We start from the raw sequence: 27,106 nt of genomic DNA, 5'->3' as shown, positions 1-27,106 counted from the left end.
TCTCTATTTGCACGCCAAAGTAATTGTAAGCACTGATGGCCATTACTCATTACAAAGAAGCCAAACCAGAACTTATCTTAAGGCGACGTTACAAAATATTTACTGATTTTCTATGTTGATATATAAATCTAGAGTTGCTGAGCCATCTACAATCAAGTATAATGTAATGAAGGCCAATAATAAGGAATGATTGAGAAGATTTATCCTTTGAAAAGTAAGGAATCGTGTCAAGGTTATATAGTCTTTTAATTTCGTACAAATATACTATTCTAAAGGAAAATTATTATTTTTATATATGTAATATGAATTAATATAATAAAATGTATTTATAAAAGTGCAAATTATTTTTAAAAAATTAAATAAAGATTGAATTTATTTGAATATTTATTTAGTATTAGTATATATAAATAGAAAATAAATATATTTTGTTCAACGAAACATTCTCACAAAAATGATCTAAATCTGATATTTATCAGAGTGAACAAAAGTTAATACTAAGTTAGTAACTTTGTATGTTGAGCCATCATATGTTTTAGTATTATAACAAATATATTATTTTAAAGGAAAATAATTATTTTTATATATGTAATATGGATTAATCTCATAAAATGTATTTATATAAGTGTAAATTATTCTAAATAAATAAATAAATAAGAGTTAAATATATTTGAATATTTATTTCTAATATTTGTACACATAAATAGAAAATAAATATATATATTTCGCTTGATGATTTAAGTTTTTCACAAAAGGATTTAAATCTGATATATATCAGTTAACAATAGTTAATATCAATTTAGTGTTCATCTTGCAATCTTAAAAATGTATTCACTATATATAAGATAAAATCCAACTATTAGATGCTATTCAAAGCCATTAACTTCTCCTATACTTGTAATATTTAATTGAATAATTTGCAAACTATTTTTCTTCACTTCACTCAAGATGTCATGATTTTTTCTATGTCCCTTATTGTCTATGAGGACTAACATCATGAACATAAAATAGAAATCCATATAAGAGGCAAGGCTACATAAGGAAGGATACTATTAAGAAAAATATTTTTAAAAGTATAATTGAAATTGCTCAAATGAATATAGTAATGTAAGATATAATTGTGAAAGCCTAAACCAATGAAAATGCCGCATATGAGAAATATGATGCAATAAGGTACCATAGTTTGTAAAGGAGGTAGGTGAGTTTCACGATGCCAAATGATATGTTGGAAATAGTGCAAAACAAGAAAGTGGTGATGCATTATGTTTCCTATGTGTGAAGATAATACAATGATATTCAAAATGCAAAGGTGTAACACCCATGCCCCTAGGCTAACTTAAAAGGTGTATGAATATAGCATCAAGGTCAGAGTATAATAATCAAATAACGGTATTCTTGAATGGCTTGATAGAATTATATCATAAGCATGAAAACATATATGTGAATAATATTTTGGTTGATGTAGCATATGTAAAATAAATGATGCAGCATAAGCATCAAAACATATAAATGCGCATCAAACATGGTGTAAATGATGGAAGTTGATCCAAAATCAGAATGTGTGTTCTCAAAATATGTTAATTTAAATATAAATAGGTGTCATAGATTAGGACATAATAATGTCACAAAATAAGCATGAAAGTATAAAAGGTGATAAGTAAGGATGTGATCATCAAAGTTTCATGTACACTTAGATGGAAAATTTAGTATAATGGAGATCATAAATGATGCAAGGAAGGCATGAGTATTACCAATATACATATATAGAGTTAAATCTTTATGATATAAAGAAGAGAAGAATTCATTGCCTTCCCCAAAGTGTAATAGAAAATCGTGTTATATAGCACAATACCCACAAATAGGATAGATAAAGGAGTTCTAAGAACAATATCCCCAATGCAACTATAGTATGGATACAAAATATGTGAGAGGAAACAAATTGTGAGTCCCCTTAAGCATATTGATGTAATAATGAGACTAAAACATGTAAGGGGAAATATGTGATGGCCCCTATTCTAATGATATGAAAATGGAACCTTAACATTTCATGGCTGAAGTAATGATGCTTCCCCAACTAAATTGTTACTCTAAAATTAAGAAAATATTGGATCAATAGGTATGGGTCTAGATGCATGATAGAATAAAGATGTGAAACAATTGATTCTCATAAGTACTACTACAAATATATGTGATTTAATGTATAATCTCTAATGAAATAGCCATGAAGCATCAAAGGAACAATGTGAAGGCTCTAGCAAGTGAGATATATAAATATGAAACCAATAAGTAAGATCTAGGAAGTATGATGTAACAATATAAAATGAATTGGTCATTTCTATAAATGCAATATGAAAATAAAATGAAAACTAACATGGAAAAAAGTAGATCTAAAGCAAGTATCGAAGCCAAGTGATAAATAAAAACAAAAATAAAGAGGAAGTGGGGCATAAAAGACCTATAAATAGAAAATGAAAAGGCAAAATACTAAACATGAATCCCCAACAGTAGAAGATAAGGATGCAAACAAAGATAAGAGGTGAAATGACAATGAAAAATAAACAAGATGTAATAAGAAATGTTAAAATTAAAGAAAACACATGGTAAATGAAAAATATGAATATGGGACTAGAACGTAAATGGCACCAAAAAACTCATAAGAAATAATTAATAAAGTAAAGAAGCAACGAGATGAACAATAGAATGTACTCAAAGTCACGTGTATCAAGAGAAATCATGAAAGATATATTTATGTTATCTACACATTAACTAAAGTACATAGAAAAATAAAGATGAGAAAAAGAATCTAGAAATATAAACTATGATAAAAAAAACTTATAATAATATTGAAGAAATTACATAATCTCTCATACCCCTAGTGGTTTGTATTCTATGTTATATGACCTCTACTTAAGGTGTGTTATGATCAAAGGTAGGTTAACTATATGTATGGCTCCCATAACAAATATGAGAGTAAAGAAAAAACAAATTCACTATCTATCATTATTAATTTCATATTATTCTTCAATGAATTAGGCCTAAAAAATATGGAATAGAATAACTAGGTAAACTACTAAAAATAGGCAAAAAAAGATGAAACAAACTATTAGATAATCTGTACAAAATAAACACAATCTAAATTCACCAATCATCTATGTGTGTATATAACAAAAATTTTAAAATGTTGTGATTCATCATAATCTTCACTAAGGCTCATAATTTTATCATTAATTTTATACTAAAGCAATAAAATATTAGCATTAGAAGCTATTAGGGTGTAGTCAAAGTATAAGATATCATTATTATGTAAGGAAGGTGGATTTTTTAAGGAAATTTATCCAAACACTCCAAATAAGATGTAGAAGAACGTTCATCATTTATCATATTATCATGTATGAAAGAATGCAATTTATGTAAATCACATGAACCTATATAACTATGATGATATCAATTCTAGATATATCAGATGTCACTTGGTACACTAGTGGGATGCATAGGTAAATCACATGATTAACCATTTCTTAGTATATGGTCATCATTCATATGACGCATATGATCATCATGAAATTTTTAAATAAATGAATTGTGAATCTCTAATAACATAGGATAGCAACTAAACAATTGATTTAAATAGTTAAAATATATTATATGATAAAATAACACCTCCATTGAGAACAAGTACATACCCAAAAATGTCATGTCATAAGTGTATGAATGTGGTAATTGCATATCATATGAAATATCTTAACACGTCATATTCTAAAATTAATGCATGTGAGTTAGTAGTGGAATAAACTATCATAGGAAACATAATCTTAGGGTATACTAGGGTGGGAGAATGGTAAAATGATAATTCATTATGTATGTACACAAACCCTAATTGAAAGAGACAAGGACATAAATAGAAAACACTAGGTGAGGTAGAAAGTGTGAAAAAATAGAATAATATTAAATCTAAAAATGCGAGTTAGAAACCTTATAATATGATTCGAATATAAAGTATTTGAAGGTTTAACAAAAATGTGAAGAAAAAATTCCTCAAATATGTATACTTGGTTAATTCAATAAAATTCATACACATAAGCATAAAACAACTTAGTTAAATAAATTTGGGTTCACTTTAGTTGAATATTGACCTAGTAGTTAGAAATGAAAGAAATGTAAATAGGAAATATATTTACATATATTGGTAACAAAAGACAAAAAAAAGAATGAAGAAGCTATAAATATGATATGTCTTGAGAGATAGACTAGTTGATATTAGACTAGTGATTTCCTAGGAATTAAAGTTTATTATTGAAGATACATAAACAAATATAATTACAATTGCTAGATACAAGATCATGAAATTCTCTTGTATCTATAAACTTCACTTATTTAATTTTCTAACCTTTTTTCACTTCACCATGTTAGTCCCAACCAGTGCTAAGTGGGGAGGGGTGAATCAACACTTAATCAAATTTTCACAGTTTAACTTTTATCTTAAATCTATATTAATCTAAGATCCAACAATATTCTTAATCACTGAAGTAAAATATGCAAGCATGAAAAGTTGACAGTGACACCAAGGAGTTATCTCGTGGAAACCTAGTAGGGATAAAAGCACGGTGTGAGTAGGAACTCACAAAATTTGTACTCTTCTAGAGTATGTCCGGTTAAGAGCCATCCCTATTAGGAGATTACAAAGACATTGTTAGGTGCCACTTGGTTAAGGGATTTTAAACAAGGTCGGTTAGTTCCTTTACCCTATTAAAGGTAGCTTGGTTAGAGGAGTTAGAACATCAATTAATATGTCACCCGAACAAAAAGGACCTGTTAAAGTCCACCCGATTAAGGGATTTATGTTGCAGTTGTTAGAAAGCAATAGATGGATGATCTGCTGAATTAGCTACTGATAGCTTGATCAGATCTCAATATCCATCACACTCAATACACACCGGTTGTCTCTTCTCTGCACAACACCAGTTTCCATCTTACACCTTCAGCTCTTCACTCAGCTAGTCACCTATCCATCGACACTACAGTCTACTGATCCTCAAACCTTCAGCTCTGCATTCTGTCGGTCCCCTGACCTTTGGCTCTACAATCTACTGGTCCTCTAATCTTCGGCTCTACACTTTTTCGGTTCACTATCTCTCGACTCTGTACTTAGTCAATCTACCTCAAAACACAATCTACTGTGCTAATACCTTTTACCACTTCCTCTCTCTCTTCTCTTCACTTTGGATTGCCTTCAACAAATTCTCATTGTTGCAAGTTTCACAATCAAAACTTTTTGAATGAACTTCAAGAACACTTAATACATTTTTTGTCGACACCTTCAGGCATTCCCTCAATCAAACCAATCATGGATTTCAGAATATTTCAAATTCAAAATCTCCAACTCTTTCTCTGTGTGCCTTACAACAATTTCACCAAGTGTTCACCCAATTCTACCATCACATCTCCCAAAGATAGAAACTTTTGATTCGTGCTCAGCCAAATAAGTGCAAACCAGAAAATCCACATGTAATCATGCTTGACTGCATGATAACTAAAAGTTGACCTTACCAACATATGATTTGGTATAGACAAGCTCGCCAACTAATCCTTTGCCACCACAACTGGATAACCAATCACCACTCCAATATTTATGGTGATCACCTGTCTTCCTTCTATCATACTAGTGTACCGGTATGCCACTGCACTTTTATATTACCGGGTCGTCCTTTGATATTTGGTTTGTTGTGCTAGCACCAAGTCTCTTCCCCCGTTTACCAATGAGTTACCATTTTGTAGACAACTTCAAGTCTTCTTGCCTGAGTCACCTTTTGTGACTTCACTATCATCAAAGTGACCAATCTTTCTGAATGATAGACCGGTTGGCTTAGTCTATTTTTCCTTGAGCTGATTGAACCTTTGATCATTCAATACCAATGTTGTTTCCATGTATTGTAAGTTATCACTTTTTCTTACTGAAAAGAAACACCACTCTACCTATGCCACTTCACCGATTAGTGTCTTCATGACTAAGTGTTGGACATCAATGACAAACCTTAGCACATATACTGATTCTCTAGATTGACCAATTTTGTCAATGCCAACAATCCAACAATCTCCCCCTTTGGCATTCATGGAAAACACTTCAAACTCTTGCTAATTAGATGCATGTTTCTTCATCTATGTACTAGTCCAGTCATTCTTCCCTAAGTGATGAATATCTTCCCCTGTCAATGATATCTAACAATGCTCAAGCACACTAAACATATCTCCCCCTTTGACAACAATGCCAAAGAGTCCTTTCTAAACACTTACGAGACTGCTCCTGCTAACTGGAGTAGTTCACACTCATCAATCTAGTTGTTTATTTTTTAAAAAACTTGAAATCATACCAGATTGATGTAGATTCATGTTTGCTTACTTTATTGAATGGAAAGGCATAACACCCAACTTACCTCTGAGATAGTCAAAGGTGTCCTTTTGTAGTGACTTGTTGAAGATATGAGCCACCTGCTCTTTTGTTGGTATGTACTCCAACATCACTTCCTTTTCTTGAACTTGTTCCCTTAGATAGTGATATTTGATGGCTATATGCTTCATTTTGGAGTGCATCACCGGATTCTTGGATATGTCAATGACACTAGTGTTGTCACAATGAATCACCACCAGTCCAACCACTTTTTCTTGTGTTCCTTCCAGCAGTTTCTTGATCCAAACTATCTCTATGCAGTTGATAGCAACAACTAAATACTCAGCTTCAGCCATAGATTCAGAAATGCAGTTTTGTTTCTTACTTGTCCAAGATACAATCCTGTCTTTGAGAAAGAATGCACCTCCACTGGTGCGCTTCCTATCATCAATATTTCCAGCCCAATCTGAATCAGTGAAGACACTTAAACTCAAGTTTCCCTTGTGTGGATACCAGAGACCATACTCATCAGTCCTCTTTAGGTATCTGAATATTCTTTTGACTGTCATCATGTGAGTCTCTTCCAGGTTTGCAGAAAATTTGGCAACCAAGCCAACAACTTGTGCTATGTCTAGTCTTCTATGTACTGCATATTGTAACTTAGTGATCATGGACCGGTAAAGTGTCTCATTTACTTCTTCAACCTCATCATGTTTAGATAGATTGCAACCTGTAACCATTGGAGTTCCAGCAGGTTTGCAGTCTTCCATTCCAAAAAATTTCAGAATTTCTCTTATGTACTTAGTCTGACTGATGAAGATGCCATTCTTTAATTAAGAGACTTGCAGGCCAATACAAAACTTTATCTCGCCAATCATTGACATCTCAAATTCTTGTTGCATTTGTTCTACAAAGCTTTTGCTAATCTCATCACCTTCCCCAAAGATGATGTCATCTACAAAGATCTCGGCAATTAGATGTTTTCCTTTAGCTCCATTCTTCAAATATAGGTTACTTCTATCACTGGTTCTTTTGAACTCTATGCTTAGCAGATATGAGTGTAACCTCTCATACCAAGCTCTTGGTGCTTGTTTTAGCCCATATAGAGCCTTCTACAACTTGCATACCATATTCCTCCCATCTTTAGATGCAAACCCTTCTGGCTGTTCTATGTATACTTCTTCTTCTAACACCCCATTTAAGAATGTCGATTAGACATCCATCTAGTAAACTTTAAAATTTTTGTAAGAAGCATAGGCCAGCAAAATTTTGACCCCTTCCAGCCTGGCTACCGTTGCGAAGGTTTCTCCATATTCCAAACCTTCTTCTTGAGCATAGCCCTTACAGACTAATCTTGCCTTGTTTCTTATCACCTTTCCGGTTTCATCCATCTTATTTCTGAACACCCACTTCGTGCCTATCACATTTTTATTTTCTGGTCTAGGCACTAGAGTCCATGTATCATTTTTCTCTATTTGCTTATGTTCTTCTTCCATGGCTTTGACCCAGTCATCATCTTTTAGAGCCCCCTTTGCTGTTTTGGGCTCAAAAATTGAGAGCATACACCCATTCTCTCTTTCTCTTCTTCTGGTTAGAACTCATGCATCCTTGTTCCCAATTATATTTTCTACAGAGTGATTATTTCTGACATATTTAGCCAATACTGGTTAACTCCTCAGATCTTCTTCTACCAGTTGTGTTGGTTCTACTTCACAAGCTTCTTCATTAGCCACTTCAACATGATCTTCTTCAATAGGTTCCACTAGTACATTGTACTCAAACCCTTTATAGTCCTTTGATTCACTCTTACTATCCTATTCATTTTTCTCAGAGTACTCATCTACTTTGACATTTGCACTTTCTACAATCTTACCGATTCTTTTGTTTAAACACCGGTATGCCTTGCTCTTTGTTGAGTAACCTAAGAAGGTTCCTTCACAACTATTGGGATCAAATTTTCCTGTGTACTCATCCATTTTGATATAGTACCTACTTCCAAATACTTTGAAATAACAAACATTAGGTGACTATCCACTCCATAATTCATAAGCATTTTTGTTTGTCCCCTTCTTTACCTATGTCTGATTCAAAGTGTATACATCAACGCTTATTTCTTCTCTCTAGAAGGTATGTGGGATGTACTTTTGTATCATTAGAGTTCTTGCACAATCAGTAAGATTTTTGTTTCTTCTTTCAACAACTCCATTTTGCTGAGGTGTTCTAGGTGCAGACATTTGTCTCATGATTTCGTGTTCCTCATTGTAGTTCATGAACTCTTGAGAGTTGAACTCTCCTCCTCTGTCTGATCTTAGGCACTTCAGATTCTTACCGGTTCCTCTTTCTACTCAATCCTTAAACACCTTAAACATGTGAAAAGCTTCAGATTTTTCCTTCAAGAATACAACCCACATTATTCTTGAGAAGTCATCCATAAATAACATAAAATACCTGTCTCCATAGAAACTCTTGGTTCTCACGGGACCACATAGATCTACATGAACTATGTCTGGCACATTTTCAGATGAGAAAGTTTTATTGTTGAAACTGGACCCAATCAACTTCCGTAGTTGACACTCTTTGCACATAGCATTTTTCAGGTTTTACTATGTCAGGCATACCTCTGACAGATTTTTCCTTACTGACTTTAGCTATGCTATCAAAATTAACATGACACAATATTTTGTGCCACAACCAGGTGTCTTCTACCTTAGCCACTAGAAAATTGCCTATGGTGGTCTCTAGATGGAACAAATTGCCTCTTGATTGTTTACCGGTTGCAATCGGACTTCCAAATTTGTCATTTATTTTACATATCCCTTCATTGAACTCTAACCCATATCCCTTATTGTTAAGTTGTGCAACACTTAACAGACTATACTTTAATCCTTATACCCAATAGACATCATCATAATTTGTCTTATCATTCAAGGCTATAGACCCCTTACATTTTACTGCACATGGGGGATCATTTTTTAACCTCACTGTTCCTCCATTACAATCCTCCATGCTAAGGAATTTGTTTCTGTCACTGGTCATGTGGTGAGTGCAGCCACTATCAATCACTAATTCTCCACACCAGTTTGTGCTAGAAATCAATGTCATCTGTGTTGTCCTCTTTGACTACCACAAAAGCAATGCCATCTCCATCAGATCCTTCTGATTCTTCATCAATGACTCCTTCTTCTGCAAGATAACATTCCTTCTTGCTCTTGTCCCTATAACTTCAGAAATTATCTTTCTTGTCTCTATCATTATTAGGGCATCTTGAAGCAATATGAACTATCTTATTACAGGAGAAGCACTTTAAGGGTAGTTTACCTTTGTATTTACCTTTACCTCTTGGCAATCTTCTTTCCGGTAGAGCTTCAATTTCATCTTACTCCTGTTTGTCAGAGAAAAGAATGTCACTCTCATGGGAATGACTAGTTCTAATAGTAGAGCTACTACTGGTTTCTTTCTTTCTCCTTGTTGATGCATGCATCATGGATGCTTTGAAAGAAACATCAATCTTTGGTACATTGTTGTCATAATTTCTCAATTCAAAAGCAGTCAACTTACCAATTAATGAGTCAAGAGTTACATTGATTGTTCCCAAGGATCTAAGTTCTTGGATAATAGAGACACTTATGGCATATTGTGGTAGCAGAGTTCTTAGGATTTTGCTAACCACATCATCCTCCTCTAGCTTTCTTCCTACAATTTTAATGGAGTTTACTACATCCTTTATCCTCTTACTATACGGCTCCATGTTTTCACTTTCCTGCATTCTCATCTCATCATATTTTCCTCTCAGGATATCTACTTTGGCCTTTTGAACATGGGGATCTCCCCCATAGACTGTCTTCAGCTTATTCCATATCTGAAAAGCTGATTTCAAATCTTGTACCTCAGCAAATTCATTATCTAAAAGAGTGCTAACAACCAGATCCATAGCAACAATATTCTCTTGCCTTTCCTTGATCTGGTCCAAAGTAAGAGTCCCTAAAGGTTCATTATACTCAGTGATAACATGATTCCAACAGTGTTCACCTATGGATCTTAGATAGAGTTTTATTCTTCCACACCATAAGGTGTAGTTCTCCTTAGAGAACTTAGGACCCTCCTTACACATCATCTTTGATCTTTCCCTAAGTCGGTTAAGCTTCTTTTGATTCTAGGGACCTGATGCTTAGATACCAATTGTTAGTCCCAACCGGTGCTAAGAGGGGAGGGGTGAATCAACGCTTAATCAATTTTTTACAATTTAACTTTTATCTTAATTCTACATTCATCTAAGATCCAATAATATACTTAATCATTGAAGTAAAATATGCAAGCATGAAAAGTTGGCAGTGACACCAAGGAGTTATCTCATTGAAACCCAATAGGGAGAAAACCTCAGTGTGAGTAGGAACTCACAAAATTTGTACTCTTCTAGAGTACACCCAGTTAAGAGCCATCCCTATTAGGAGATTACAAAGACACTATTAGGTGCCACCCGATTAAGGGATTTTGAATAAGGTCGATTAGTGCCTTTACCCTATTAAAGGTAGCCTAGTTACAGGACTTAGAACATTAGTTAAGATGTCACCTTCTTAAGGGATTGTACAAAAGGGACCTGTTAAAATCCACCCAGTTAAGGGATTTATGTTGTAGTTGTTAGAAAGGAACATATGGATGATTTGTTGAATTAGCTATTGATAGCTTGATCAGATCTCAATATCCATCACACTCAATACACACCGATTGTCTCTTCTCTGCACAACACCAGTTTCCTTCTTAAACCTTCAGCTCTTCACTCAGCCAGTCACCTATCCCTCGATACTGCACTCTACCAGTCCTCAGACCTTCGACTCTGCACTCTGTCGGTCCCCTAACCTTCGGCTCTGCACTCTATCGGTCCTCTGATCTTCAGTTCTATACTCTATCAATTCACTATCTCTCAACTCTGCACTTAGTCAATCTACCTCAAAACATAGTCTATTGTGCTAATACCTTTTACCACTTCCTCTCTCTCTTCTCTTAACTTTGGATTGCCTTCAACAAATTCTCCTTGTTGCAAGTTTCACGATTAAAACTTTTTTAATGAACTTCAAGAACACTTTATACATTTTCTTCCGACACCTTCAGGCATTCCCTTAATCAAACCAATCATGGATTTCTGAAGATTTCAAATTCAAAATCTCCCACTCTTTCTCTGCATGCCTTACAGCAATTTTGCCAAGTGTTCACCCAATTCTGCCACCACATCTCCTGAAGATAGAAACTTCTGAGTCATGTTCAGCCAAATAAGTGTGAACCAGAAAATCCATGTGTAATCATGCTTGACTGCATGATAACTGAAAGTTGACCTTACCAACATATGATTTGGCATAGACACAAGCTCACCGACTCATCCTTTTCCACTGCAACTAATTAACCGATCACTGCTCTGAGATTTATGGTGATCACCTATCTTTCTTTTGTCATACCCGTGTACTAGTATGCCACTTCACTTCTATATTAACGGTTCATCCTTTGATTGTCATTTTGTTGTGTTAGCACCAAGTCTCTTCCCCTGTTTACCAATGAGTTACTAGTTTGCATACAACTTCAAGTCTTCTTGCCTAAGGCACCTTTTGTGACTTCACTATCATCAAAGTGATTGATCTTCCTGAATGATAGACTAGTTGGCTTAGTCTATTTTTTCTTGAGTAACCTTTGATCATTAAATACCAATGTTGTTTCCATGTATTGTAAGTTATCACTTTTGCTTATTGAAAAGAAACACCACTCTACCTATACCACTTCACCGGTTAGTGTCTTCACCGGTAAGTGTTGGACATGAATGACAAACCTTAGCTCATATACCAGTTCTCTAGATTGACCGGTTTTGTCAATGCCAACAATCTAACACACCATAGAAGTATTCATTCATTGTATGTTTCTTGAAGTTTTTAAGGTTTAGATGTATTAATGAACACCTTGGTAGAGCTTTCACATTCTCAATTTGCAAAGGAACTATACCTTGGTCAATCCCTTGTAATTCAAAAATATTTAAAATATCACTCTTTATTTATGGCAATTCATGTATAATGATTGTGCAATAATATATTCATTTTAGAGTACTAGTTGAAGTGTACATATGAATATTGAATAGTATGGTTTTTAAATTTTTAAATGATTAGAATAAATGCATTGAATTTACCTTAAAATATAAGGAAATGTTATCAATCATGAGAAAACTAATCCCTCTACTATAAACTACTCTAGTATTAACACCATTAACCTTACCTCTACTCAAGATGCTATATTACAAAAACTAAATTGAGTTGAGAAGAAAGTTGATGCTAGCTATAGTTGGAAAAATATTATATGTATATGCTTTGATAAATTACAAATATATTGTTAGGAAAGTGTGATTTTTAGTTGCATTATTATCTGGAGTTTGTGGAAAGTGGTCCCTAGGGATAGCTTATATCTCTTTGGTTATATCAAAAGATATTGTTAGAGATATTATTGTGGATCTAAGGAACTAGGTTTCCATAAAAATTGATATCTCTCTACCATTTTGTTGTTTTTTGTATTATTTAATTGACCTATGGTATTGTTCATATTGTATTATAGTGAATTTCGTAGAGATTTTTTAGGTACACGAGGAGATACCAAATGATATTAGATTTAACAGAGATAATTTGTTGCATATATACCCTTATGTTGAACATAAGTGTTCCTCTCTTTTATGGTAAACCTTTTTCTCTCAAGAGTTTCACCATGTATATCTCGTGTTATTTTTAGTTGGCATATTATTTTGTTTTTATTTTTCTCCATACAAATCTTGTAATGGGTAATGCAATGTAATATTAATAAAATCAAATTTTCATCCTCTTTAAAGGGATTTTTTAAAATTAAATTACTTTATTGTACTAACATTTTTTGGTATCAAAACCCTAATTCTATTTATAGGTGGATGCATTTATTGAAGTGTGAAAAAAATTATTCCAATAGATGTTATTTGGTCAAGTGGTTATAAATATCTATGATTCAAAATCATGGCCTCTACATCTCATTTCAAGGTTGAGAATATCAAAGGCACTAGCTATGAGTTGTGAATGCTAAAGATGGATAATCTCCTTAAAGAGAGAAATTAATGGAAGGATATTTAAAAAATAAAACAAAAATGTGTGGACTATCAAGAAGATGAGCCTAAAGATAATATATTGGCTATGTACTAGCAAATGGAGGTAATGTGTTGAGTATCAGGGCAACTATGAGAGGGGCATAAATCAATTGATAGTAAAAATTCCCTCTTTAAACTTAATTCACAAATCCAGAATAACAAGCAAAATTAATATAATAGATAAACTTTAAATCATGTTCATAAAACAAATCAGACACAAGAAACACTAGAATTTACATGGAAAATCCAAGGGAAAAACCATGAAGAATGCTAATTCTCAATATGTAAACACCAGTTAAGGTGACACTGGTTAAGGTCATTTTTACAATGGATGGCTCACTATGGGAGGGGTTACTACATAGAAAGGTTCATTGCCAGAAGGATCACTACCAATGATAGAAAGATACAAGAGAATTTACTATTGAAAACATAGTCTGCATTTTGGAACTACTTGCGATATCAATTTACAACACAAAACATCACAACAACTGGATTCTTTTAATCTCGCTTGTCTTCAACACAGAAGTTCACACATTAACTCATCCAAATCAAACTCTTATATATGTTGTCTTCAAAAAAAGATTATCCTCAAATTCGACGAAGACAAAGATCTAAAATAGGTCTCCACTAAACTGGCTAAGACCTAATCCCACTCTCATGTACACACATTGGAATACAAAAGAGCATAGGGAGATATCTCACTTTGACTACTTCTTGTAGAGAAGAGAGAGTCAAGGAATATCTCTTAGGGTTTATATTCCTTTACTATAATGAAGAGTATATATGCAAAATATGATGCCACAATCAACTATGCTAGGAGATGAGAAATGAAGCACACATAAACTAAAAATACAGATTTTGTCCAAACTATAACTGAGACATTGAAAGAAGAACTAAGAAATGGATTCAGAGGTTCACCTAGTGCTGAAAATTAGGTAAAATTGGATAGGACCAGGGCACCATGCCGTGGTTCCTATTTGGATAGGAAGCTGGAACTTTGGATCTCAGATCCCAAGGGCCTGGAATGCAGAACTGCCATAGAAAACTGCAAAACTCTATGGACTAAGGAACCATGCCCTGGTCCCTATAAACTGAGACCAAATTATGATGTCAGGTTTGTTTCTATGTCTTCCATTGGTTTCAAAAGTTCTGCATGTGCTGGATTCTTGTACCTACGCCTGCAACTTGAAAAAGGGTGTCTAGTTGGCTATATAGGGTTTTGCCTTAGTCAAACCCCTTGTTTTGGTGGTTTCCACCTCCATAAATAGCCGATAATGGATTGAAAATGTGTGTGTAATAATCTTGTGTGTATGGAAGATCCTAAATGAACAAGAAAGTAGATCTAGAGTTCTACCCTACGCTTTGGAGAGTAAACCCTAAATGAGTGTAAATGTAAATGCTTCAAATCACAAATTCAATAATGGATCTAAAGCATAAATTTAATTCTAAAAAATGAATGTTATGAGTCTCATACAAAGACATGAAAATAACATGAAACCATACCAAACCCTAAGGGAGAGGTACAAGCCAATCAATAGTCAGTGATCTCCCATTATTCTTCAATGTCTTCAAAGCTCCTAATTGATGTTGAAAATGATTGATGAAGGCTTGATAAATGTTTGATGAATGCTTGATTTTCTAATTGTATACTCCACATAGCCTGCACTTTCACTTCATAAGAGGATCCTTCAATTGCTAGAGAATCATATCCCTCAAATGAGGAAAGGAAAGGCTATATGAACGAAACCATAACTTTGTTCTGGGTCATAGGCCGAGCAAGAAATGATATTTTTCACCAATTTCTTACATTTAAACATTAAAATATTGCCAAAACATGCTCCCAAAATTCAGGGAGAAAAAGTTGGGAACTTTTTTCCAAATTTTTGAGGAAGCAAGATATTGTGATTTTAGAGCTAATTCCAAGAGTATGTGGAAATTCTAGGTGTCTTGATATGCGAAATCAGAGTTTGAAGGTCGAAATGGGACATAATTAGGGCTTTTGATGAACTAATTAATTGCAAGAATAAAATAAAAGGGGGCACACTTAGGGTTAAGTGCCTAATTTTATGATGTGTAGAGGGATAAATAAATACTTTAGATTTAATTAAACTAATAAATTAAATACTTAAAGGGATTTTAAATGCAAGATTCAAACACACTAAGGCGGGTGCTAATCTAAGCATGTAATTGCACCACCCAATTAAGGGAGTACAATTTATGATGCTACATTTAACCCCCTCTTTTTCAATCATATGACACTACGTGCATACACAAGCTAAATTATAGAAAAGTAAACATTCATGAAAAATGATATATCCATAAGGTGTCAGATGAAGCCCCCAGCGGTATCTATAGTACACTATTAGAAACCACATCCTACAAAACCACATTGTTAGATAAAATCAAAAAATTACCTAAATTCTTACTAAGGAAGTGATGAAATTCATGGGTAGCTATATACCCCCTTTGTTTTGGTTGAACCTAATTTAGTGAGGTGAAACATGGTATCATGTTTACCACAATGAATTGTGAAAAGAAGTGATGACAAATGCTCACAACAAAGGTTGATACAAGATCAAAGTGCATCATGGAACATTTGGTAAGAAAGAGAGCTAAACCCAGTTGCAACACAACCAAGAGTGTGAGGATTGGATCTCTCTAACACAAGATGAAATATTTAAGCAAAAAAAGCAAAATTAGAGTTTAGAAAAGAATTCCATTTTTGAATTTTGAATAGGAGGAAGAGATAATCATTCAAAGACATCCACCTTTGAAAAATAGAGGATATCATCTTTAGAGAGAAGGAAAAGAAGAATAAACACCTTATCCAATATTTAGGAAAAGAGGATTCTTAGTGAAGGATTGCACACTTTCACTAAGGAGAGATTGTTCATGAAAGATGTATTATTTCAAACAAAGAATATGAAGACACATATTATATGCAAGAAATGACATCAAATACAACTCAATAAAGGAAAAGGGAATCTCTCGATAAAGAGAGAAGATATAAATATCATTCTTTCCCCACAAGTATAGAGATAAGGACATAAAAGAGAGATCATGTATAAAAACACTCTTCTAAAGTATATCCTCATCATGGATAAACGTGATCACAACATAGAAGGGTTCATTATAAAAGGTACTACTTAATGAAGAAAAGAGTTTGGTGAATGATTAAAGACTTCCAACACCAAGGAAGAGGTCCCAATTAAAGATATGTACTTAATATCCTCATTAAGGATACTTGCTCCAATATGAGAAAAGGAAATCCAAAAAGGAATATACACCTCTACAATGAATAAGAAATCCTTATAGAAGACACTACTTCACAAAGGGGAATTTTTTAATCTTAAGAAGGGGAGATGTTTGAAATCATTCTTTCCCCCATACATAGAGACAAAAATAGGCTATTATGTTGCTTCCAAAGTATAATTGTATATGAAATTGTACTATCATGAATGACAATGAGCCCCCAATAAGTGAGCTACTAATGTCACATAATGATGAGCAACATAATAGCCAATAATGTTATTTGAATATATGATAGATTGGATGAGGAATTTTAATATGACATGTGAAATGCTCTACACTCATTGAGAGAAAAAACATGTATAAGATGATGAATATCTAAATGTCTTGATTAGGAGAAGAATAGGCCCTTAAGCATTGTTCCTCTTGCACATAATAAATCTTAGGAAAGGGGAAATCATAATTCATTAGGGCCTTATGTCCAGAAAAGATAATATTAGAATGAATATAAGAGAAAGCCCCATAAGTGGTATTGTAAGTCTTATGAGTGGGATGAGTGTTGAGAGATGTAGACAATGATCCAATTGAGGTAAAGTAATTATCACTACTAAATATAGTATTCACATTGAGAGATAGTCTTTTAGATGCTTTAACGGGCTTTGAAGGATTATATCCAAGTCTAAATGAAGCTTCACGTATGTTATTTTCTAAAGGAACATTTATCCCTTGTTCATTTGTGCCACAACCATTGCCATTATATCCACTCTTAGCTAAAATATGAAAACCTGGACCATAAAGCGATGCCATATCAGAAAGGGATGGTGGGGCCTCATATGTCTTAGTGCCATAATTAGAAGAAGAAGAAGAAGAATTGTTTGAATTAGAAGCATCCACAAAATTGTTACTTATTTGTTTAGACAAAGTGGGTTGCCTTTTAGGTTCAACCTTATCTTTCTCCTTCTCAATTTTAGATCATTTCCAAGAGACCCTATATTATCCCACAAAAGTAGGGTTAAAGTATAGAGATCCCCAATCATCATCTAAGAGTACCCCTTTGGGAGAAAAGATATCTTTGGGAGAGGATTCAGATTGAGTAGAATCCTTTTTAGGAGTCTTGGAATCACTGGAGGGAATAGGGGTATTCAAAGAAATAGGCATACTTGAAGATGTAGGAGTATTTGAAGAAGGATTAGAAGTGGTTGAACAAGAAGATGAGGTTTGTAATGGGACTTGTAAATTGTTATCAACATACAAAGTATATATCTTATTGTTATAAATGAACTTGACGCTATGATGAAGAGTAGAAGGGATAACTTGCATATTATTAAGCCAAGGTCACCCTAATAGAAGGTTTTAATTAAGATCATCGAGCATGACATGGATAGGTGTAGGAAAAATAACAATTCTCACCTTAATAGGAAAGGTTATATTACCTAAAGAAGTTCTAGGAATATTATCAAAGCCACAAATAGTAAGAGAATCTTGTTTAATAAGAGATGTATCCACCTTGATTTTATGCAATAGTTTAATGATACAAACATTAAGGCTAGAGCCATGTTGTTCACAAGGGTTATTCTTATAGAATTACCATCAATAAGGACAACAATCATAAGAGGACCATATTAATATTGGATATCATGAGAAGGAAACTCATCTTGTGTGAATACAATTTGAGCTTTGGCTGTGTTTATAGGATCAACCAAAGAAGCCATATTATTAGGTGTCGTTGTAGGTAGGACATCTAAGTTCTTTAAAGAATCTTGTAACATTCCATGATATTTGGATGAATTTTTAATCAAATCCCAAAGAGATTATCTTGGCAGGAGTAGGTTTAAGTTGTTCCATGAGGTCATACTCTTTACCAAGGGTTTGTGATATACGAGGTGTTTGTGGAAGAATAGGTTAAGAGTCAAAAAGTGAAGAATAAATAACTAGAGGAGAATTAGGTAGCCTATTATTTCACATATTATATGGGTGGGCAAGTGAATTTTAACTCTCTCAGGTTATTTCTTTAGCATACTCATAAGGACTCTTAGTAGGATAACCTCCTTGCACAGTAATAACTAGTTTGTTAGGAGTGTTGAAGGAATTGTTGTACTAGAACCACCTTGAACCATAAAGAGAAGCTTGGTTAGAGGTTGATAATTTGGAGAAGGACTAGTGTGTTGAACTATGAAGAGAGGTTTATTAGAGGTTTCATAACCATTCAAATGCATCATATTGATCGCAGATGGTTTAGGAATATCAAACCCTTGTGACCTAAGATCATTCTCTTGTTCCAAGGTGTCCTTATGAATTTTAGAAGAAGGATGAACGTCATTTGTATGGTAATTTAAAGAAGTGTTAATAGTCTCTTCTTGCACCAATTGGCTATCATGGATAGGATCAATTCTGCAACATAGACTAGAAGTAGGCATTAATGTTTCATCTCTAGAGATAAAGTTATTGAAAGAGGGTATAGTATTAGTAGAAAATATCATATCATCCTCTATCACCAAAGGATTTACATGGGAGAGGGAATCTCTAGGAGAAGGATCAACATTACTCTTCAAAGTTTCATCCTTGAGAGGAAGATGTTTGAAAGAGATATTAACAATCTCTTCTTGAACTAGGGTATCCTTATGAGTAGGACCAAGCTTGGGAAAGGGGATAGCATTATGTAACAATGTTTCATCCTTAGAGGGAAGTATATTGAAATGAATAGAAGGTAGGTTGATATTAAGGGAGTTTTCAATCATATCAACCTCTTTTATCATGATGTCATCTTCTTTGACTAAGGTATCTTTATGAGGGAGGAACATAGTAAGAGAGTAACCAACATCATTCTTGAAAGGTGCACCCCAAAGAGGGAGATCATTGAGAGAGGTGCTAAAAATGTCTTTCTGCATGATGATGTCCCTATTGTTAAGGCCAATTTTGGGATAGGTAAGCATATTATTTACTAATACTTCATCCCTAGAAGGGAGAGCATTAATACATGTGTTTTTGAAATCATCTTCTTGCGTCAAAATGTCTTTAATAGGATGTTTAGGGGAGAGAGCATTAAGGAAATTACTTATAATTTCATCTTCTGCTTCCAAAATATCTTTATGATTAAGACAAGCTTTAGGAAAAGGACCAACATAACTCGTTAATGCTTCATCTCTAGTGGGAATTTTATTGAAATCAAAAGAGGGTATGCTATTACTAGGAAAAATAGGGACAATACCATCTTCTTGCACCACATGGTTCTCATGAACATCATTCTTCAAAGATTCATACTTAGGAAGGAGATCTTTAAAAGAAGTGTTCATAACCTCTTGTTGCACTAATGTACCCCCATTGACAAGACCAAATTTGTGAGAAGATAAATCAATGTCTATCAAAACTTTTTCTCTAAAATAAGTATCATGTATGAAAGGTAAGGTAACATCAAGAAAGGTGTTTATAGTATCATTTTAGGAGAATAATCAACATCATTCTTCAAATATTCATCCTTAGAACATGGGAAAATTTTGAAGTAGTTTTTAAGAACTCTTCTTTTCACTAAAATGTCCTTTTGGATGGTAGGATCTTTAAGAGAGGGGTAAATTGAAACAAGGAAGGCTAACCCATTACCATGTATCTATGGAAGGGATGAATTATGACAACAACGTTTATTTTTTTATGATGTTTAAATCATCAATGCAAGTACTCTAAATTGATATCTATAAGTGCAAAGTTTTCCCAAATCAAATTTGAAGTAATTGATCAAAATTAAGAAATCCACAAGTCCAATTTTGAATTTAAAAATTAGGGTTTTAGTGAAATTAACCTCTAATTTTTTAAAATTTGCAAGGAAATCAAACTTGTAAATAAAAATTTGAATTTTAAATAGCATAAACACTCAGATCTGAGAACATAAATCAGAATTAAAGGTGTTCACGTTGGGTTCACCAAAATGTGGAAGCATAAAAATGGAATCAAGTGGCTAAGACCTAATCCCACTCTCATGTACACACATTAGAATACAAAAGAGCCCGAGGAGATATCTCACTTTGACTACTTCTTGTAGAGAAGAGAGAGTCAAGGAATATCTCTTAGGGTTTCTATTCCTTTGCTGCAATGAAGAGTAAATATGCGAAATATGATGCCACAATCAACTATGCTAGGAGATGAGAAATGAAGCACACATAAACTGAAAATACAGATTTTGTCCAAACAGTAACTGAGACACTCAAAAGAAAAAACAAGAAATGGATTCAAAGGTGCGCCTGCTGCTAAAAATTAGGGAAAATTAGGTAGGACAAGGGAACCACACCCTAGTACCTATTTGGATGGGAAGCTAGAACTCTGGATCTAGGATCCGAAGAGCTTGAAATACAAAACTGCCACAGAAAATTGCAAAACTCTATGGACCAAGGTGCCATGCCCTGGTCCTATCCCAAGGCGCCACACCCTGATCCTTGTAAACCGAAACCATATTTTGAGGTCAGGTTTATGTCTGTGTCTTATGTTGGTTCTAAAAGTTGTGCATGCATCGAATTTCTATACCTACACCTGGAACTTGAAAAAGGGTGTGTAGGTGGCTATATAGGGTTTTGCCTTAGTAAAACCCCTTATTTTGGTGGTTTCCACCTCCACAAATTTCTGATAATGTATTGAAAATGTGTGTGCAAGAATATTGTGTGTATAAAAGATCCTAAATGAACAAGAAAGTAGATCTAGAGTTCTACCCTATGCTTTGGAGAGTAAACCCTAAATGAGTATAAATGTAAATGTAAATGTAAATGCTTCAAATCACAAATACAATAATGGATCTAAAGGATGAATGCAAATCTAAAAAATTAAAGTTATGAAGCTCATACAAAGACATGAAAATAAGATGAAACCATACCAATCCCTAAGGGAGAGGTACAAGCCAATCAAAAGTCGGTGATCTTCTATTATAATTCTTCAATATCTTCAAAGCTCCTAATTAATGTTGAAAATGATTGATGAAGGCTTGATAAATGCTTGATGAATTATTGATTTTCTGATTATAGACTCCTTATAACTTGCACATTCACTTCATAAGAGACTCCTTCAATTGCTAGAGAATTGGATCCCTTAAATGAGGAAAGGAAAGGAAATATGTACGAAACCCTAACTTTGTTTTGGGTCATAGGCCGACCTAGAAATGATATTTTTTGCTAATTTCCTGGATTTAAACATTAAAATACTACCAAAACATGCTCCCGAAATTCAAGGAGAAAAAGTCAGGACCAAGCATCTAGCTACTTTGGGAATCAAGATATTGTGATTTTAGAGATAATTCCAAGAGTACGTGGAAATTCAAGGCATCTAGATATGTAAAATCCATCCTTCAAGGTCTAAATAGGACATAATTAGGGCTTTTGATATATAATTAATTGGAAGAATAAAATAGAAGGGGGCACACTTAGGGTTAAGAGCCCAATTATATGATGTGTTGAGGGATAAAAGAAAACTTTAGATTTAATTAAATTAATTAATTAAATTATTAAAGTGAAGTTTAAATGGAAGATGCAAACACACTAAGGTGGGTACTAGATTAAGCATGTAATTCTACCACCCAATTTGATAGTCTTGAAAATGATTGTGCAAAAAATCTTCATGCCTTAATAAAAATATTAATCATTTTAAATTTATTTGGCTCTTTGTCCTATGTTTTAGGCTTAGGGTTTAGGGTTTACATCATCTAGTTGAGTCTCATTGTTAAAAAACCCTAAACATGTTATAATCTTCTGTTACCTTTTTTTATTAAGTCCAAGGGTTTTAATACCATTAGCAGGGCCATTTTATTTCCTAGGCTAAAGTTGTTTTCGGTTGGCCCCTTGTAGTTTTTCCTAAGTCTACATGTTAATATTTCCCTATGGTCTCCCCCCCCACCCTTGTCTTACAACCATATGTCTAACATTATCATCTAGCAGCTAAGTCCTAGGTAGGTCCCCTTGTGGTTAACCTAGTAGCAGTTTATTAAGCTAGCGGTTAGACCTTTGAAACACTTTGTTGTTATTGGTTCCCTATGAGTAAATTTTGAACTACTAAAAGTTTTCTCATCTACACGTGCCTAATTCCAATGAAGATGTTTTAATCTATGCCAAAAGATCCTTGATGTTTAACTTTCTAAGACTAGTGGTCACCATGGCAATTGGATAAATAGCAAATAGATCCAATGACCCTCTCAACCCCACTGTCAAAGATGAATGAAGGATAAGGATCACGACATCATGAGATGATTCCATGTGTCTAAGGCAGACCAAGGTGAGTTGATAGTGGGGCTGCTAACTAAGGTGAAGTGGATGGTGAACTGGAGGTGCTATGTCATACCTATGATGGGTTCACTTGCCACATATGATGGTCAATGTCAGATTGACCAATGTAGATCATGTGATGCGCCAACATGGAGAAGATCAACAATCCTGTTTCAAACTTGATTCTAATACAAATTGGATTCATTCCTTCACTTGTGCAAGCAGTAATCGTGCATGGGATAGTGACTCTTCATTCCAAAATGATAATAAAAACATTTTCAAATCTATTTTCAACTCACAAAGCAATTCAGAGGTGTTTGGAAGGTGATTCTTGAGTTGGAGAAGATTGGAATGAGTTCTTGCTATGTGAAATTAGGGTTTGTTTGGTGCATACAAAGTCGTAAGTTTCTCACTATTTCTTCTATTTTTTTACAGTGGTTGAAGTGCAAATTGTGTGAAAATTATAGGGAAAATATTGTAAATTTACCTAGGGTTTAGAATTTGGCATAAAGAAGTAAGAATTTGCATATTTTTGTGTTATAGTTGATATTCTCATTTTAAGCCCTAGTTTTCTTCTTCCCTCTGTGGTAATTGATAAGAAACCCTAGTCTAGTAAGATGGATCCCCTGTGAAACCACTCAGGACAAACAAAATATTTGAAGAGAAACCTTTTTGATGATTTTATTGATCAATTAAAGCCCTCAAACAATGATATATATCAAGGGAAGAGACTTGTTCTTGGGGAAAAACCCTAGGAGAAGGGTTAATTGATAAAGCATACCACATCATAGATGCTAGGGTAACGATGACTAGGGTAGAAATGTTCAAATTATGGTATGGACAAAAAAATTTACAATCCCCATTTTCAAGTACTTGGAAATATGACTTGGGCAAGTTGATAGCGTCGAATGTATTCATGCATGTCGAACTTCTCAAAGTTGTTGCAAATAGGTATGACCTTATTTTGAGGGTTATAAGGAGACATGAGGGAGATATTTGTTGAAAATTAGGAGGGAGGAATTCCAAGAGATTATTTATTTATATGAACCTTTTCCTATGCTGGTATAGATAGATTTGGATGAGTTGAAGGCGGAATATTATAGGATGAAGGGTTTCATCAAAACTAGCCTCCTGTCGGCTCATTTAACAAAAGCAAGAGAGACAACTTACCATATTTGCCCTAATTCACAAGAGCCTTTTCCCATATGTGCTTTTGCCACCTATTTTATGGGCACCTTTTTCTCTCTATGTCAGATCTTAGGATTCAATCTTGTTATAGTCATGCCACCTAATTTTATGTATATGGCTATACAAATTTAGCATCCAAATTTTATAATGATCTTTGACTTTTCCCCATACCTTGAAGAGAAGATTCGTGAGGGGTTGCAAGATGTCGAGAGTGGTATGTTTGGAACTCATTTATACTGGTATTCCTTGCTAATGCACATGTTCCTATATAGAAATGCATATTACTTTGAGGGAACCATGAATCTCAGAAGAACAATTGACAACAATGAGATGCCGGTGCATTTTTGTAGCATGGATATGTCTTGGGACATGCAAGAGGCCAATTTTGTGAGGTTTGACAATAATTTTGCTTCTAGATTGAGGCAAAGATTAATAGTGAATCCACCAAGGATTCCCACACAACTGCATGAATTTATAAGACCTAAAGAGAGGCTTCCACTTTTGAGAATTGAGCATAATTTGGGGGACATTATCCCTTATCCTTTCAATATAGTAATCAGAGTTTATGGCTTCCCTAGTTTGCCACATGTATTACCTTTCAATGTTCCTTTAAGATTATGTTTTTCTTAAGTGATGTGGCAAATAGGGTGCATACATGATAAAGAGTTGAAGGGGAGAGAGGCAAAGGAACTATTCTCCCTTATTATATTGTTATTCCATATTTTATGATTGTTAAAGGCGGATATGTGCATTTTGACAAGCTTTTTACACCATATCATTTAGAGGTCAGCCTAGCCAGACATAGAGACCCTGAAGGCTTTTACTATATGTTCAAGGTAATAATTAAAGGAGGTGCAGTGCTGCATGAACATAACTTCCATGAGGATATAATAAGGAATGAGTTTGACTTCATGACTCGGGATTGGAGGAAAGAGAAAAGGATATCTTTTAGGAAGCTACGAGCTATAGTGCAAAGAATAGATCCAAGTTATGATCCATTGAGAGATTTCACTCCATTTTGTGCCAAATTTTATTGTGTAATGAACAAATTTGATGAATTAATTCTTGCATTGAAGGAAAAGAGGACCAAACTTGAAGAAGTTCATGGCCAACAGGTTGAGAGAAGAAATTTACAATGGCCTAAACCCATAACACCAGAAGAGGCAACCTTGATTCATCAAATAAGAATGAAACCACCAGGCCCATGACCTCCTCCACCTTAAAGAACCAATGTGATAGAAGAAGGAAGACCTAGTTATGAGCATTTTCCAAAGGGTGATGTTGTTATAAAGAGGGTAAGAAAAGAGACAAGTAGTGAAGAGGAAAGTAGCAGTGACTTTCAAAGAGTTAGTGAGGAGAAAATGAAACACAATAATGAAGATATAACCACCCCCAAAAGTACAAGAAAAACGTTTTAAGGGGGTCAAAATCATTGATCTTGAAAAATCAAACAAGAGTCCCTCACCACCACATGTGCCCCTTTCACCTCCAAGGAAGGTTGAAGAACAAGCAATGGAACAACACATGGAAGAACAACAAGAGGAGGCTACTATTGTAGTGACAGATGCAAATATGCAGATTGGTATCCCTCCTGTGCCACCAATATTAGAACTAGACATCACTCGTTTAGATATTCAAGGTAGAGCCTTCAAAGATGTAAGAAAGGAGGCATGTGATAAATTTCTTGAGGATGAGAATTTTGTAAGAAGATCGGCCATCTTGCAATTTGCATGGAAAATGAAAATAGAGGAATACAAAAGGAGAAGTGCTGAGAGAAAGGCCCAAAGGCTGAATAGATCTGACCAAGAAAATCAAGAAGAAGTCAAGAATGATATGATGGAAGAATTCAAAAGAATCATTGCAGATGAAGGCATGATCATCATAAATTAGGTTGGGGTCTTAATTCTACCAAAGTGGGATATAGTATATGCAGTGGCTTTTGATGCCATTAGGAAATCAAAAGAGCAACAATTCAATTCAGAGGAAGAAGCAAGGTTAGCATTGAAAGGATCAGAATTTGTAGATGATTATGCAACCTTGGAAATATGGGCATTAGAGTAGAGGCCTATAAGTCCTGATATTAGTGATATAATCCAAACTTGAGGGGAAGCCTCATCATAAAAAGATCCTTTGATACATCAAATATTGAGGTCTCAAAGTTACCTATTGATGTGGAGAAATTGGCCCATGAAACTTCTAAGAGGGAGTTTATGTAAAAAAAGGAACTTATGAAGAAGTTTGAAAATCTTTTCAATGAATATAATGCAATTCAAAAGAGATGTGTGGAGCTACAAACTAGAGTTCAACTTCTTGAGTAATGATAGATAGGAGCATCCCCTTCCGCTCCTACAATTGCATCAACTCCATCAACATTGAGGTCTCCACCTGTCACCCATGTAGATGTAGCAGTTCAATTTTATAGTGAGACTGATATCCCAAGCATATCATTAGTGTCATATGTTGATGAAGAACCTACTAGATCAACTGATCGAACAAGAAGCCAACTTTTGGAGAAGGTCACTGAGTTGGAGAATAAACTAAAGGAGTCAAAGGATCAGTCTATTGGCATTTGCATGAAGATTGCATTAATGATATGTTATGTTGTCATTGATGTCAATTGAACCAGTAATGGTATTTATGATATTGTTGATATTGTTGTTATTATTGGTATTGGCTTGTAACTAACAGGAAGAGCTTTGAGGAAGATGTTATAAACCAGTATGTTACTTTGTGAGTTGAACCAGTAAACCAGTGTATAAGGTTACACCCTTTTCTATGTAATGTAACCAGTAAACCCTACAAGTTGGTTTTTTGTTAAATCCTAAATGATCAAGTTTGTTGGTTTAAGATCTAATGATGAGCGGTAATGATGGAGATACATGTGATCATTGAATGAGGATAAGTTTAGATTATTTT

Source organism: Cryptomeria japonica, chromosome 7 (assembly GCF_030272615.1).
Source record: "Cryptomeria japonica chromosome 7, Sugi_1.0, whole genome shotgun sequence".
Lineage (NCBI taxonomy): Eukaryota > Viridiplantae > Streptophyta > Pinopsida > Cupressales > Cupressaceae > Cryptomeria > Cryptomeria japonica.
The sequence above is the reverse complement of the archived record's forward strand: the minus strand, read 5'-3'. Positions refer to the sequence as shown.